The sequence below is a fragment of the Canis lupus genome, chromosome 19 (genome assembly GCF_003254725.2).
Source record: "Canis lupus dingo isolate Sandy chromosome 19, ASM325472v2, whole genome shotgun sequence".
Lineage (NCBI taxonomy): Eukaryota > Metazoa > Chordata > Mammalia > Carnivora > Canidae > Canis > Canis lupus.
This window is the reverse complement of record NC_064261.1, coordinates 5701297-5717820: the sequence shown is the minus strand read 5'-3', so window position 1 is coordinate 5717820 and position 16524 is coordinate 5701297.

Here is a 16524-nt window from a genome sequence, read left to right as displayed (position 1 = left end):
ATAGGATGAAGTTGAAAGTCATATTTGACATAAACTGGCACTAAAAATGAAATCTTACTAGATTCACTAAATGATTACATGTAAATTATATGCTTGAGTTTTGTCATAACTCAGCTAGTCTTAGTAATGAGGTGTAATGGTACAGGACATACAACCTGGCCATGAAGTTTTAGATAGCATGTAATCCAGAAGCTACTGTTGCAAAAGGTATTAAACAGAACTTTTGTTTTGGTGATACACATCACTGAATCCTACTTAGGCAGAAAGTGCTTTTTCTCAAAAAAGATTTTAAAAAAATTTATAATACTTACAATTTTTTTCTGTAAAGAGAATAAAAGACCACATTAAGACACAGAATTCTTTTTTTTATCTGATTAAATTAGATTTTAATATGAGTATTACCAGAAATGGTGACATTTTATTGTAATAATCAATTCATTAGGAAGACAATATAATAATTGCTTATATGCCCAATATCAAAGCTCCAAATTTGTGTAACACTAATTGATAGAACAAAAGGGAAAAATGGGCCATTCCCCAGTCACAATTGGACATTTTGTACCCCTTACTCAGTAACTAATAGAACAGGCAAAACAAAAATAATCGTACTTGAGTATCTGAACATCATTATCAACCAACTAAGACACAGAATTCTTAAGTCAGATAGATAAAAACAAGAGTCAGATATAGGCACAGACGGCATAATTTCAAAGCACATTGTTGAGGAAAAAAACCCAGTATTTTCCTAGAAGCAATTAAAACGTTTCTAAATTCTATATTCTGGTGAGATCATAAGAAAAGGCACAGAGCTGTTACATAGAGCATTGAAACAAGATGTGGATGTCATATGGCAATGCCGTGGGGGAAGAGCCATGCTTTCTTTAATCATGATGATCAAAGGGGATTACACTGGTACCTTGATCAAAAATGAATTATAGATTCATATAACCCACTGTATATCCTTTAGATTTTGTTGTGTTTAAGCATATAAAGTGGAATATACTGTATTTAATCAGTTCTAAGAAACATATTTTTCCCAAATTGTAATATCTCTGAAATTGGAGTGACTCATAATCTAAGGTGTCCTACCATAATGATTCTTTCTTTCTTTCTTTCTTTCTTTCTTTCTTTCTTTCTTTCTTTCTTTCTTTCTTTCTTTCTTCTTTCTTCTTTCTTTCTTTCTCTTTCTTCTTTCTTCGTGGTGATACAAGACATATGGGGCTGTATTGACAGTAGATAGTATAGAAGCAAGGGTAGAAGCAGGGAGAACAGTAAAGGATTCTATTTGAATAATACAGGTAGGAAGTGATTATAATTTGGATTGGTAATAAATGCTCACTTTCTTAGTGATTTTTGAAAAGTACCATTTCAAAATATAGTCTATCTTCATAATACACAGATTAAGTATTTACAAATATGCCTACTCACTAAAATTTGTTTGTAACCTCCTAATCAATTCTGGGGGTGCCTTTGAGGTCATTTGTAGACATGTGCAGAGCCACAAAACACTTGAGTTGCTAAATGGGCAGGTTTCCTGCTAAAGTCAAAGAAGGTCACACTGCTTTCTTGTTTAAGCTATGATACTATAAACAAATCTTTTCATGGTCTATTTAGTGCCAGGTTTTTCACATTTTTGTGCTTTCTGTTCCTAGTCTTGCTATTAAAATGGCTTCCACGTATAGTACTGAAATGTTGTGTAATGTTCCTAAGTGCAAGAAGGCTGTGAAGTCCCTTGTGGAGTGTTAGGCTACATTTATTCAGGTATAATTTTTTGTGCTGTTAGCCTGGGTTAATGTGTTAATGAATCAAAAATATATACTAAATAATATATCTTTAAAAAGAAACATACATAAAACAATATTATTTATTGATCAGTGGACCAAAATTATTATTACCAGATCCTTATAGACACTTAACTCTGTACTTTCCCTAGAAGCAATGGTTCGGTATTTGATAATTCAATATTTTTGGTGGCTTTATAGAACATATCACTCTGAATAATAAGAATCAACAAGAATTCACTTCACTTCATATGGAGTGTGGGAAAAAAGAGATGAGCGAAAGATCCCAATTTTCCAGATTAATCAATTGAACTGATGGACTTATCAATAGATACAGGAAAGAATATGAATGAAGCTGGTTTCAAGATGAAGAACAGTTCCAATTCTGGTCGTAGTGAGTTAGAGGTATCAATCAGGTAACCAACAGGGATGGTAAGAGAAAGTTACATCAACAAATAGGGAATATGGGCTTGAGTTATAATTTGCAGATTTATCATCATACAAAATTTATTGCAACCATCGACTCTAGATGAAATATCTAAGGAAATGAGTGAATGAAATTCAAAGAGAGAAAGAGTCCCCTGAGTTTTGGGGATTTATAACATTAACATGCTTTGCAGTGTTAGATTGAAGGGAAGAGACAATCAAAAATCAGAATGAAAACAAAGAGAGTTTGATATTCTGGAAGCCAAGTTATAAAGCAAAAACCAAAACCAACCTTTCAAGAGCAAGGAAATAGCCCCTGCTGTTCTTCAAGCCAAGAAAGATGATAATACAAAGCTACTTACTAGATTTAGCAACCTTAAGTTCAACCCTGATCTAACCAAGACAAATTTGAGTTGAGTAGCGGAGGATAAACCCTGATTGGAATCCATTAAAGAGAGAATGGAAGAAGAGGAACTAGAGATCACTATTTTGAGAACTGCACCTTGAAAGGGAAGAAACAAGATCATGTCTAGAGATTCAAAAAGGACAAAAAAGTATCTTTTCTGTCTATTGCTTTAAGATGTCACAGGAAAGTATGCTTGCATGCTGAGGTAAAACATCATAAAAGTTATGAAAAAATAAGGATAGTGTAGAAAATAAAGGGAAATTTGCTGAAGCAATATTCGTAAGTAAATGAGTAGCATGGTATTTGGTATATGTATATATATGGAGAGCCTGAATGTGTATACAGGATCATCCTACTCATTGGTGATAACAGTTGCAAAGACAAGGTTTGTGATCTCTAATGAGGCTTATGGATATACATTTAAAATTAATTTTAAAATCTCAATTAAAAATTAAGTTTGTTTCATGATTTATGAGCCATATCAATTGCACAAGTGCAGATATGAAGTAGGGAGAGATAGATCTCACTAGCGTTGCAATTTTGTCAATTTAGGATGATGCTCTTAAAAAGGAAAGAGTGGGGGGATCCCTGGATTGCTCAGCAGTTGGGTGCCTGCCTTTGACCTAGGTCGTGATCCTGGAGTCCTAGGATTGAGTCCCGCATAGGCCTCCCTGAGGGGAGCCTGCTTCTCCCTCTGCCTGCTGCATCTGCCTCTGCCCCCCCCCCTCTGTCTCTCATGAACAAATAAATAAAATCTTAAAAAAAAAAAAAAAAAGAAAGAGTGGAGGAATATGCAAAGAGGTAATAATGACGTGAGCAAGTATCATAGCCTGAGGACCTTTGAAAACAGACTCTAAACCTTAAAACCTACTGGGAATATGAATTCAAAGTAGCAAGAGGTAAAGGAGGAGGGGGAATGGGTTAGGAAGGAAAGAGAAGAAAGCTCTGGGCAGTGCAGTACTGAGTCAGCTTTAACTCTGTGAGATGCACAACTCACGACCCTGGGATCACTGAAACTCAGAACAGTCTTTACAGTAAGTGAGAAGTATTCAACTGCCAGCTTCTATCCTCTGGTTCTCAGGGGTCAATTTTGTCTGACAACGTGAGCAGTAAGTGTCTACTTCTTGAGCGGTGTTCTCCAGCCCTTAGGTATCTGTCAGAGAAGGTCGATTCCCTAGACCACAAAGCTGCAGCTGAGCTATGGTGTGGAGGGAGGTAACCTGTCATCTTCACATGGGTTTGGCTGGGTGACACAGGACCCATGTCTGCTGAGTTTTCAATGTTTTCTTTTTTTTTATTATTTTAAAATATTTTATTTAAATTAAATTTAGTTATATATTATTATTAGATGGAGGGATAGAATTTTGAGGTTCATTGGTTGCATATAATACCCAGTGCTCATTACACCAAGTGCCCTCCTTAATGCTCATCACCCAGTTACCTCATCCCCCCTCCCCTCCAGCACCCTTCAGTTTCTTTCTTGGAGTGAAGAGTCTCTTATGTTTTGCCTCTCTCCAATGTTTTCTTAAGTAGAGTCCATGCTGAACTGGTTCCTCAATAGCAAAGAAAAGGAGGTTGATATGACCTACTGATATCTTTTAGGCTTTGTTCTATTTAAGACTATAAAATAACCAGAATATATTATATTATCAATTCAAATGATTGAGAACAGGGAAAATGTGAATACATGCCCACAGGTGGATAATTTGAAATTACCAAACAAATCACAACCTTGGAGCACTTAAAATTTTGGTAGGGACAGCCCGAGTGGCTCAGTGGTTTAGTGCCTGCCTTCATCCCAGGGCCTGATCCTGGAGACCTGGGATCGAGTCCCAGGTCAGGCTCCCAGCATGGAGCCTGCTTCTCCCTCTGCCTGTGTCTCTGCCTCTCTCTCTCTCTCTCTCTCTCTCTCTCTCTGTGTCCCTCATGAATAAATAAATAAAATCTTTTTAAAAAAATAAATAAAATTTTGGTAGAACACAGTATTATATTACTTTAAATAAAAGTACGTTTAATAAAAATTTAATGAAGTGGATATTAACTCAGAATTAGCCTTTGTTTAAGTATAATTTAGAATTGTGCACCCTGACCCTGCCTTTACCCTCTGTCATAAGACTGAATACGTTTTTGGCTATCCTCTGTATAAAATACAGGGAAAACTCTACAAACCAGTAGTATTTTTAAAAAGTGCAAATTGAAATGATATGATTTTTACTTTGCTGAACAAATTTCCAAGTACAAAAATTGTATCAAATGTAATCTATGTTAAGTGAATTGTAACTTGACTGAAATTTCCTGCAGGAAATTTGTAATATAAATAAAAATCTTTAAATAGTTCATGAGAAAAAAAACAGCCATATATACAAGATTTTCTTAAAAGATTATTTATTGCATTTTGGATTTAACAGAAGAAAATGCAAAAGCCTGAACGTCCAATACTATTGGGTTGGGTTGTCAAGAAATTTTGAAAAGTTAATAAAATACTTAATGAATATTTTAAATGATAATGTAAAGATAACTGATATGTGAAACTTGAGCATGCAGTGAATATACAGTTGAAAATAAAATATCTGAAGGGAAAATATTTCAGAAAGTTCTGTCAGGTTTTTAAGAAAAAATACAGAAACAAAAGTGACAATAGGACAGATGACTAGGGATTCAAAAAGTATATAATTACTGGGAGATCCATGAAAAGAAACAAAAGTAGACATAAGAAAAGAATTAGATGAATAGTAGAAATGCATGACATTTCCTATTTTTCTTTTTTGGTGAGCGTGGTGACAGTGACCCTGCAGGCAGGCATCTCTAACGATAACATGGAATCACTGATGAGACTCGATACTAAAATATCCTTAACATTTAAGTAAATTGCATACTTTGCTGCCAAGATGTGCTCAGGCACAACTTTCTTTTGTCCTGAATGCTTTGAGATTTAATAAATATGCTTTCTGCGGAAAGAAGAGGATGACTGGTTAACCATCGTTGGGATCAATTTAGAATAATTGTTATTTTTCCTACGATTCCAAATAAACAATAATGATGTTTACTTTCAATAGAGAATATTTTGAACATTACGGCTTTTCTTCAAAGTGACAATTTCAAACAAATAACCAGAAAGTCTGATATAGAAGAAATTCCCACAAGAGGAAAATGAAAGTGATAGATTAGATCAACACATTATTATTATTTTTTAAAATATTGGGAACAAGTAAGTCTCCTATCAATGAAGAATGTGATGATTTTAACCTTAAAATAAATGTTAATTGTATTAAATATGCATATATTAACAACAAAAATAACGTTGTAGCTCCATACTAATTAATATGAATTCTGTTTAATATAACATGTGGTAAACCAAAGGGAGAATATATTTATGTAGTTACCAAATGATACATAATCGTAAGTATTCAAACCTAAATAGCAATAAAACACATTGATTGATTAATATCCCAGGATTAATTTGTTAAACATTTCTGTGTCCTTCAGACTTGATTACTAATATACTAATATAAACATCTAATATTAATATAAACTAATATAAACATCTGATGCAGATTTTTACTTGGAAGAACATATGCTCATGCAATTTCGTAAAACTCTGAAATTTTCATATTATACAAAAATAAAATAAAGCTAATAATATGTTGCATCTTAGGAAGGCTGTATATTAAATAATAAAAATAAATAAAAATAAAAAAATAAAGGAAGGCTGTATATTACATTGCAATCATAGGATCATAATAATTTCTGTAGGAAAATATATTCTAAATCCTACTCAAGATAACAAGGACAGTGCTCTCCCAATTTTAAGCTGTGGTGTGCGTTTGCTTGCATAAAAACTCATTTTCTTGTGTTGTCGAGCTTAAGATATTGGCGTTGACTCTAAAAAGTGTTAGAAGTCTTTCCAACTTTATGAGATCTTTTGGATTTTATATGGCTTTCAGTAATATCCAGGATTTTACTTCAGTTTCGAAGATACGTAGTGCTGTACCACATTTGCAGAAATTATATTAGAATTTCAAGCAAAGAGTTGGATAGTACTAAACACAAACATCTCCCAGTGTCTAACACAAGTAGAAATAAACAAGTTATAAATGTTGGGGGATTTCTATGCTTATGTTGAACTCATTTCATGCCTTTGATTATTTTTTTTCTCTCTCTTGGGGCATTGCCTGATCCACTTTAACTAGGTAGGAGAGGGAGAGGAGAGATTAACACCGTGAACATCCTAGAAAAAGTTTGGAGAGTTTTCTCCTTGGAGAAAAGGAGGATCGGTTTGAATTTGCTGTAAGACCATGAAAAAATTGATGTTTCCAGAGTTAAGTTTTTGGCTTGTGATACCTGTCTGTTAGATATTTATGTAATGCATGTAATTTTTATTTATTGCTATCTAGTGTATTTAAAATTATCTTACGCAGGTGTGCCTGGGTGGCTCAGTCAGTTAAGTGTGTGCCTATGGCTCAGGCCATGAGAGCTCTGGGTGCTGGGACTCAGTCCCACGTTGGGCTTGGTGTTCAGCAGGGAGTCTGCTTCTCCTTCTGCTCCTTTCCCCTGCTCCTGCTCTCTCTCTCTCTCTCTCTCTCTCTCATCTCTCTCCCCCTCGCCCTCCAATAAATGAAAAAAAAAACATATAAAAATAAAATAAAATTATTTTCTGCACATTTTTTGACAGATCGTATCTCCATGCTGTGTGTGTGTTCCCAAGTCACTAAATTACTGCTTTGTTTTCAACAACAAGGATCTTGAGTAAAAGAAAACTTTTTATTTATTCTCATAACACAATCCCCACTCCCACTCATCCCTAACTTATAATAACATGCTACTGTCAAATATCCAGGATTTTACTTCAGTTTCGAAGATACGTAGTGCTGTACCACATTTGCAGAAATTATATTAGAATTTCAAGCAAAGAGTTGGATAGTACTAAACACAAACATCTCCCAGTGTCTAACACAAGTAGAAATAAACAAGTTATAAATGTTGGGGGATTTCTATGCTTATGTTGAACTCATTTCATGCCTTTGATTATTTTTTTTCTCTCTCTTGGGGCATTGCCTGATCCACTTTAACTAGGTAGGAGGAATAAGACGTAACAAATTGACACGGGAGAGTTGCATGGATTTGATAACTCAGCTTTTCATCTATTTCCAAAATAATCATATTTGCAGCTGTGAAGACAGGATACTAAAAGAACAAAGCATTAGGGCTCTTGGGTGGCTCAGTTGGTTGAGCTTCTGACTCTTGATTTCCACTCAGGTCATGATCTCAGAGTAATGAGATCAATACCCCCCACCTGCCCAGTCCATTTCTGCCCTGGGTGTGGAGCCTGCTTAAGATTGTCTCTCTCCCTCTCCCTCTTCTCCTCTCTCCTGGTCACTGGCACGTTTTCTTTCTCTATAAATCAATCAATCGAACAATCAATCAATCAATCGAACAATCAATCAATCAATCAATCAATTTTAAAAATTAAAAAAAATAATAAAAATACTTTAAAAGTAAAGTAAAAAGGACAAAGCATTAAAAATTCAGTGATAATGTTTCATCTGCTGCATCAATACTACAAAGGGAACCATTTTGGGGTACAGATACTGACAAAGACCAAAAAAACAAGTAATACAATTAAAATGCCAAAAACACAAAGCCAGTAGTCTCTCTTGGAATTCCTTGCTATAATAAATTAGGTTTTGTAAACTTCTGAAAAGAAGGGTAAAAATAGGTGGAAAAGGTCCATTTAGGGGGCACCTGGGTGGCTCAGTGGTTGAGCGTCTGCCTTCAGCTCAGGGCTTGATCCCATGGTTCTGGGATCGAGTCCCACATCGGGATCCCTGCATGGAGCCTGATTCTCCCTCTGCCTGTGTCTTTGCCTCTCTCTCTGTGTCTCTCATGAATAAATAAAATCTTTTTTAAAAAGGGTGTTTAGGAAAGTTTCATAAAGATTTGAGCTTCTAAAGATAGTAAAGTGATGAGAGATTGAAATCTAGGCTTATAGTTTCCTATGAAACATCCTATTTCAATCCTCAGCAAGTCTTTTTTGACTACACATTATAATGTATTTTATCACGTTAGACTTTTGAGTTTGAAAATAGCCTATCATCTGTAGGGGTGAATTGTTGAAGAATATTGGGAATGATTCCCTGAGGGAGCAATTATAATTGTTTAAGGATGGTAAGTAAGAAGAGAAAAAGTATCCATGTCACAGGTCACATTAAATTCCGCATTGCCCATATGGGGGTTGGAAGAGAAGTGTGGGGGAAATTGTTGATACAATTTCTGCTGGATTGGCAGAGTTATTGGTTTCAGACATTGGTTTTTGAATAGAAATGTTGAATTTGGGGTGAGATACCCAAAGCGCAGCTCACTTTCTTGGAAAGCCATCACTCTTTCCTCAGTTCAACTACAGAGCGTTGCAAGTTCACTCAGCGTGGAGAGGCAGCTCTCCCTTCTTAACCTACAGTCATCTCTAAGACATGAATACAAAATTCCTCTTAATTCTGAAGACGTTTGTCTTCCCATCAGGTAAGCAAAGCTTCTCTGAATTCCGGTCAGCAAACAGAGAAGTAGACTAGCTCCAAGAACTGTTCTGATCATAATTTCCAACCAAACTAATCAGCACGGCAGTGCTAAGTGGCATGTCATTGTGAAATGGGCCATTGTGAGTGCTGCTTCATGTAGATAGTTGTGCAGCTGGACTTGAAATGAAAAAAGAAAAAAAAAAGCAGAAAACAATTCTCACAAATTATTCTACTGTCTTTTTCATATATGTACTTATACTGTATAATTATTGTGCCTCTTAGCATCTCTTCTTTTCTCTCCATTTTTAAATTTTTATTTTGTTTAAGATTTTATTTATTTATTCATGAGAGATACAGAGAGAGGCATAAACATAGGCAGAGGGAGGAGAAGCAGGCTCCATGCAGAAGCCCGATGCAGGACTCCATCCCAGAACTCCAGGATCACGCCCTGAGCCAAAGGCAGATGCTCACCCACTGAGCCCCCCGGAGTCCCCTCTCTCTTTTTTGTAAATTTAAATTCAATTTGCCGCCATATAGTGCATCATCAGTTGCAGATGTAGTGCTCAAGAATTCATCAGTTGGGTGTAACACCCTGTGCTCATCACATCACATGTCCTCCTTAATGCCCGTCACCCAGTTACCCCACTGTGGCTTCTCACACTGACTACCCACATTTTATCACCGGATATATTAGACAGTGAGTCTTTCACCCAGCTAAAATGCAGTTGTAATCACCATTTTGTAGAGAAAAGTGAACTTAGCTAAACACAAATTCTTTCATCTTGTGAGGCTGGGCTGCAGTCACAGATAGAAACAACTAATGATGACTCACTACATATAGTTTAAACTTTGAGAAAATGCAAACAGAGACGTGGAGAACTCTCCACTCTTGGTGGTTAAGGATCTGAAACTGCAAGGTCTTCTATTTTTTTTTTTTAAAGATTTTATTTATTTATTCATGATAGTCACACAGAGAGAGATAGAGAGGCAGAGACACAGGCAGAGGGAGAAGCAGGCTCCCTGCACCGGGAGCCCGATGTGGGATTCATCCCGGGTCTCCAGGATCAGCCCCGGGCCAAAGGCAGGCGCCAAACCGCTGCGCCACCCAGGGATCCCTGCAAGGTCTTCTAAACGTGGGTGAAAGAAGTCTCAGCAAAATTAGAAGGATCGAATGTTTTCCATTTCCTCACAGATGAAAGAAAAACATTTAATACTCTGAGTTATATGAAAATAGTGTCCTTATATGCATTTTTCTATTCAGTGAATGTTGCATGACACCCAAACTTTGGAATACGTTATTCAATCCTGTGTAACTAAACCTTTAATCATGGATTGTCTTAATTAATGAAATTTTGTCATAGTAGATTTTAATTTGGGATCTCTGATTTGGCAAAGGCCTATGTCTTCGTGATTCTTTGATTGGTCAAATGGAATTGGAATGTCTATCTGATCTAACCTGGAGTAAACAAGCAAAAACACTCTATCAAATTTCTTATCTCAGTGAAGAATCTGGAATTCATGTTGAACAAACCATGTGACCTTTCATAGTGGTGATGAGGGGCTTTTAGGTTAAGAAAGAGATTTGGATTCTCTCTCTGCTTTTTTATAATATTTTGGGCAAACGAATTAGCCTTTCTGAGTCTTAAATTTCTCATCTATAAAATTCAGTTGGTTTTATGACTCATTTCTTTTTTAAAAAATATTTATTTATTCAAGAAAGGCAGAGACATAGGCAGAGGAAGAAGCAGGCTCCATGTGGGGAACCCAATGGGGGACTTAATCCATGCACCCAAGATCACGCTGAGCTGAAGGCAGACACTCAACCGCTGAGTCACCCAGGTGTCCCTTATGACTCATTTCAAAGAGACTTTTTATTAAATTGAGTTTATCTATTTTCTTTGGCTTTTATATAATTGATTTTTGCTTTATTCTTTATGATTCCTTGTGCTTGCTTTAAATCTCATTTGCTCTACTTTTTATTAATTTACATGTGTTTTGTTCTTTTAATGGTAGAATTTTAGATGGTAGTTTCATACTCTTGTTTAAAGTAATCATTTAATGCTCTGTATTCCATTCTCAGTATTACTCTAGCTGGATTACACATATATTTGATACACTTTATTTTCATTTTCAATTAGTTCAAAAATTTTTTTTAATATGCCTTCAAACTTGCTCTTTAACCCATAGGGGATTTAAAAGTGTATTGAAAAAAAAATAAAAGTGTATTGATGAATTCCAAATATTCAAGCATTTTCCAAATAACCCTGCTATTAATTTTAAAATTAATTGTTATGATCCAAAAATTACTTTTCTTACTTGTATTATTTTTGTTTTTATGGTTTGTTATAAATCGAGACTATGTTCTACCTTGGCCAATGTTCCATATTCACTGAACAAAAATGTGTATTTGGGGCACCTGGGTGTCTCAATCAGTTAAGCATCTAACTTAGACTCAGGTCATGATCCGGGGGTCATGAGAATCCAGCTCGGTGTTGAGCAGCCTGCTGGGTGGGGAGTCTGCTTCTCTCTCTACCTCTCTCTCTCCCCCTCCTCCTCCCCTTGCTGTTTTTCTCTCTCTCTGTTTCAGATAAATAAATAAAATATTTTGTTTTAAATGAAAATAATGTGTATTCTGCTGACATTATATAAAAGTTCCATAAATGTCAATTATGTCATTCATGGTGTTTAATTCTTTTAAATCCTTACTGGTTGGCTGCCATTTCTATCAATTACAGATAGGAGAGGAATGTTGTCATCTCCAGCTACAATTGTGGCATTTTCTATTTCTCTTTTCAGTTCTATCAGTTTTTGCTTCATATAATTTATAGCTGTCATTATAAAAGTATTATAAATCTCAGAAAATTGACACCTTTATCATTATATAATGTCCCCCTTTATCCCTGGTAGCGTTTCTCATTCTGAATCTATTCTATCAGATATTAGTATAACTAATTAGCTTTGTTTCTATTGGTGTACACATAGGATAATGTTTTCTGTCTCTGTCCTTTTAACATCTCTATGCCCAGATACTTAAAGTGGGTTTATTGTAGTAGCAGATAATTGGTTATTTCTTTTCTATTCAACCTATCAATATTTGTTCTTATTTAGTACCTTTTAATAATCTATCCTTAATATGATAATTAATATAATCAGATTAAAGTATATTATATTTGCTTTTTATTTCTTCCATTTGATTTCAAACTTTCTTTTTCCCACCATTTATGCCTTCTCCAGGTTCATTAAATCTTTTATATGGTTATATTTTATCTACATTATCGACTTATTATATCTGTTTTAATTTTTTGGTGGTTGCCCAGGTTTGAATATATTTTCTTATTTAATCAGAGTCTACCTTCAAATAATAGCTTACTACTTTATGTGTAGTGTAAGTACTCCATAGCCATATACTCTCAATTATTCCCATGCTATCTTTTATATTACTATTGTCATACATTTTATTTTTATACATCCTATAAACACACAATAAATTACTATTATTCTTTCCTTAGAACATTATTGCTTTGCTTTGATTTCCTTTATAATTTCATTATCCATCTTATTCCATAATTCAATTTTAGATGGAAATTACAATGAACCCTTTGTATTATCAGAGTAAAAAACAAGTATCATTATGAGAAGAATATAAATTTTCAGTATTAGGAAACTTGAACTTCCTCTGTAAGTGAGAACTAGTAAGCCATGGATACAACTGAGCCAACGATTCTTTAATATTTAGTTATTGCTATTTTATTGTCGGTTTTTCTAAGCCAATTATTTTTTGTCACTTTGCCTGGCAAGTAGACAATGAAATAAAGATGTATTGGGGTGTTTTTAGGAATAGTATCTATAAGGAGTGACAGAAAAATGGAACTAGCCAGAAGAAGAAATTAAACCATGGTATAGTTGCAACAGAGACCTCAGCTAAAGCTGCTATGACCCCTCAGAAATGTCCCGAATTGACAAAAAGTACTAGGGCTTTGTAGCTCTGTATTAACTGCATTGGATATTAGACTCTTTCCATTGAGGTAGTGTCAGAGATATCTTCTTTAGACTGAAATTCCCAAGGAGGGACATTTTTATGAGACATCAGCAGCCAACACTCCTAACAACTAGAGTGATAACAAATTAAACAACTCTGAAAGGAGACTTAAACATAAGCCATAACATCTACAGTTGTCCCGCCTTCTACCCTTTAGATTGACTTTCTTACTCATGTGCTTCCTTTGGAAACAGATCTTCCAGGTGTCTTTTCCTGGGGGAAAAATAGTGTTATTGAGACTAACACACTGGCTTTCAGTGATCTCAGAGCCACAAATGATATACTCATAGTCTTCTTCCTCTACTACCTTTTCTGGAGTTCCCTTAATTTCAATTATCATTTTCATTGGTTAAGAGATACTAATTGGTTGGCAATAACCTCAACAAAATAAACATAGAATTAACATATGAATGACTTCTTTGGTAGATATAAAAATAATTGAAAGCAGAGACTCACACAGATATTTGTATGCCAGTGTTAATTATAGTTTTCTTCATAATAGACAAAAGGTGGAAACAACCCAAGTGTCCTTTAACTGATTAATGGATAAACAAAATGTAGTATATGTATGCAATTGAGCATTATCAAGCCATTAAAAGGGATACTACAAAATGGATGAACCTTGGAAATAATATGCTAAGTAAAATAAACAAGACAGAAATAAAAGACAAACATATGGTTCCAATTATATGAACTATTTGGGCAAAGTCATAATGGCAGAAAGTAGATTAGATAGGAAAAGGATATATGAAGGGAGGCAGGAGTGGAAGTTACTGCTTCATAGAATTTTTGGAGAGCAATAAAGAAATGTCTTTGAAATATAGTGGTGAGAATTGCATGACGTTGTGAACGGCACTGAATTTAAATGGTTAAAATGAAAAAATTTATGTTATATGTTTATCACAATAAAACATCAATAATGTAATATATCCAAACCATCAAATTTTGGAGATTAAATGGGTAAATTGCATGATACGTGAATTATATCATGATACAGTTATTTTTTAAAAATTTGGCAGAGGAGTTCCAACATATGACCAATGGATCACCTGGGCGTTAAACTTATTTTTTCTTTAAGCCATGACTAGACAGTAATCTTCTGATGATCAAATTATCCTCAGCCAGGATAGCGACTCCTTACTCCCCTGCTGGCCTTTAGCATTAGGGAACTGATGTGATGTGATAGCCATAGCTTTAAGTTTAATGAGACTCAGACTATGGACCCTGGTAGAAATGTACCTCAAGGGAACCTAGACTTGCAGATCTGAAGAGACTAGAGGTGTGAGGATGACAAGCACACATTCCTCGAGTGAACCATTAGGAGTGATGTTAATCAGAGCCACTCTATTTCTTGCTTCTGAGGCCCATTTATTCTCCCAAGAGAGAATACACATCATTCAATGACCTTGACTTAGTATGTATACTGCTCCTGAAGAATGATCTGTCCTCCGAACAGGGTATTTTCTCTAGCCTACTTCCTCACATGTACCTCTGTTTTTCTTTTTTTATTATTTTATTGATTGAATGATTGATTGATTGCCCCTTTTTTTCTACTGCTGGATATCTTTTGCTCTTGAGGTCCTTGTTATAATGCGATGTTATGCTGACTGCCTTGTTGGTGGATCAAACACTTTGTAAGCCCTGGAATTCACACAAACTGAGGCTCCGTGTGAAGGAAAGGCAAGCCCATGCAAAGAATAGGGTAACTTTAGTCACAATGAATTATTGTTCCTTCCTGGATATAACTGGATCTTTGTAGTCGACTTGGCATGAAGTGTTTTTTTAAGATATGGTGTTGTATGAGGCAGGGCTCTAGTGGCAAGATGAACAATTAGCAATAGTAGTAACTAGGTCAGTTCGGGGGAGCAAAATCCCAGGGTATATATGCACCCAAGGTGCTAGCTCTGAAAGAGCTGCTGAACTAGGCCTAACATTCACTGGCTCAAACATTCTTTCTGGTTGATTGTTCAGTGCATCCCTCATGGTGGATAGCTCTGGTAGATATTCGTGATAGTTAATTTTATGTGTCAGTTTGGCTAGGTGACAGTGCCCAGATCTGTGGCCAGATATTATTCTGGATGTCTCGTAAGGGTGTTTTGGGATGAGATTAACATTTAAACCAGTAAGCTTAGAGTAAAGCAGATTTCCTCTATAATGTGGGTGGACACCATCAAATCATTTGAAGGTCTGATTAAAACAAAAGGCTGATCTACCTTAAACAAGAGGGAATTCAGCTAGTAGAGGACTTTGCTTTTGAAGTGCAACACTGGTTTCCCCCTGTTCTCTGGCTTGCTGGCCTACACTGCAGATTTTGGATTTGTCAGCCTTCATAATTCTGTGAGCCAATTCCTTAAAATAAATTGCTTTCTTTATATATCATGGTTCTGCAAGGAAATAGAAGCAATAAGATGTTCTATTTCCCTGCAGACCCCTGATTAATACAGTATTATAATGTGACATAAAGATCTTCACTCTTTGTGCCTTATTCCCTCAGTTATCAACCTACCTTATTACCCTAGCTTCCCTGTCCTTGATTTTCTACTTCCAGACCTCCAATTAACAAGTCAAGTCATTCTCCACCACCAAGTTCATATAGATTCTCCTTAAAGGATAGTCTATTCCTTTCTTTTCTTTTGTTTTCTTTTCTTTTGTTTTCTTTTGTTTTGTTTTCTTTTTTTTTTCTGTAAGATTTCATCTATTTATTTGAGAGAGTGAGAGAGAGCATGAGCAGAGGAGGATGGGGGAGTGCGGAGGGGCAGAAGGAAAGGGAGAAGCAGAGTCCTGACAGGGAGCCCAATGTGGGGCTCAATCCCAGGACCCCAGGATCATGACCTGAGTGGAAGGCAGATGCTTAACTGATTGAGTCACCCAGGTGTCCCTCCAAGGATACTTTTCTTACAGCACAATGTGAATGGCCAAGTACAACACCTGAAGCTCTGATCATCCAGAAAAGTTTTCCTTATCATCATCATTCAGGGTCACCTTTCCAGAACCAAAGAGGTCTCCTGGGCATGGTGCTAACTTTATGGTGGGACGTGTGCGATATCATAATTTGTCTTTATGTTTGAGGTGATAAACCAGAACATCTCAGACCACCAGAAGCCTAAAAACTTCATTGATGTGGTGTTGAAACATTGCATGTTGTATTTCTCATACTCTGGAGTTCATGGGGCTTACTAAGGTCAGTTTGTACTGACACTTTGTAGTATAAAACTAGTCTGTTTTCATTTAATACCCATAATCTTACATACTGTGATATTTTCCTTGGCCTTTTCCCTTAACATTAACTGCCCGTGATGGACCCCCATGTAGTCATGGGGGAAGCTGAGGACTGGTGCCCATGCAGCAGTGGCAGCTAAA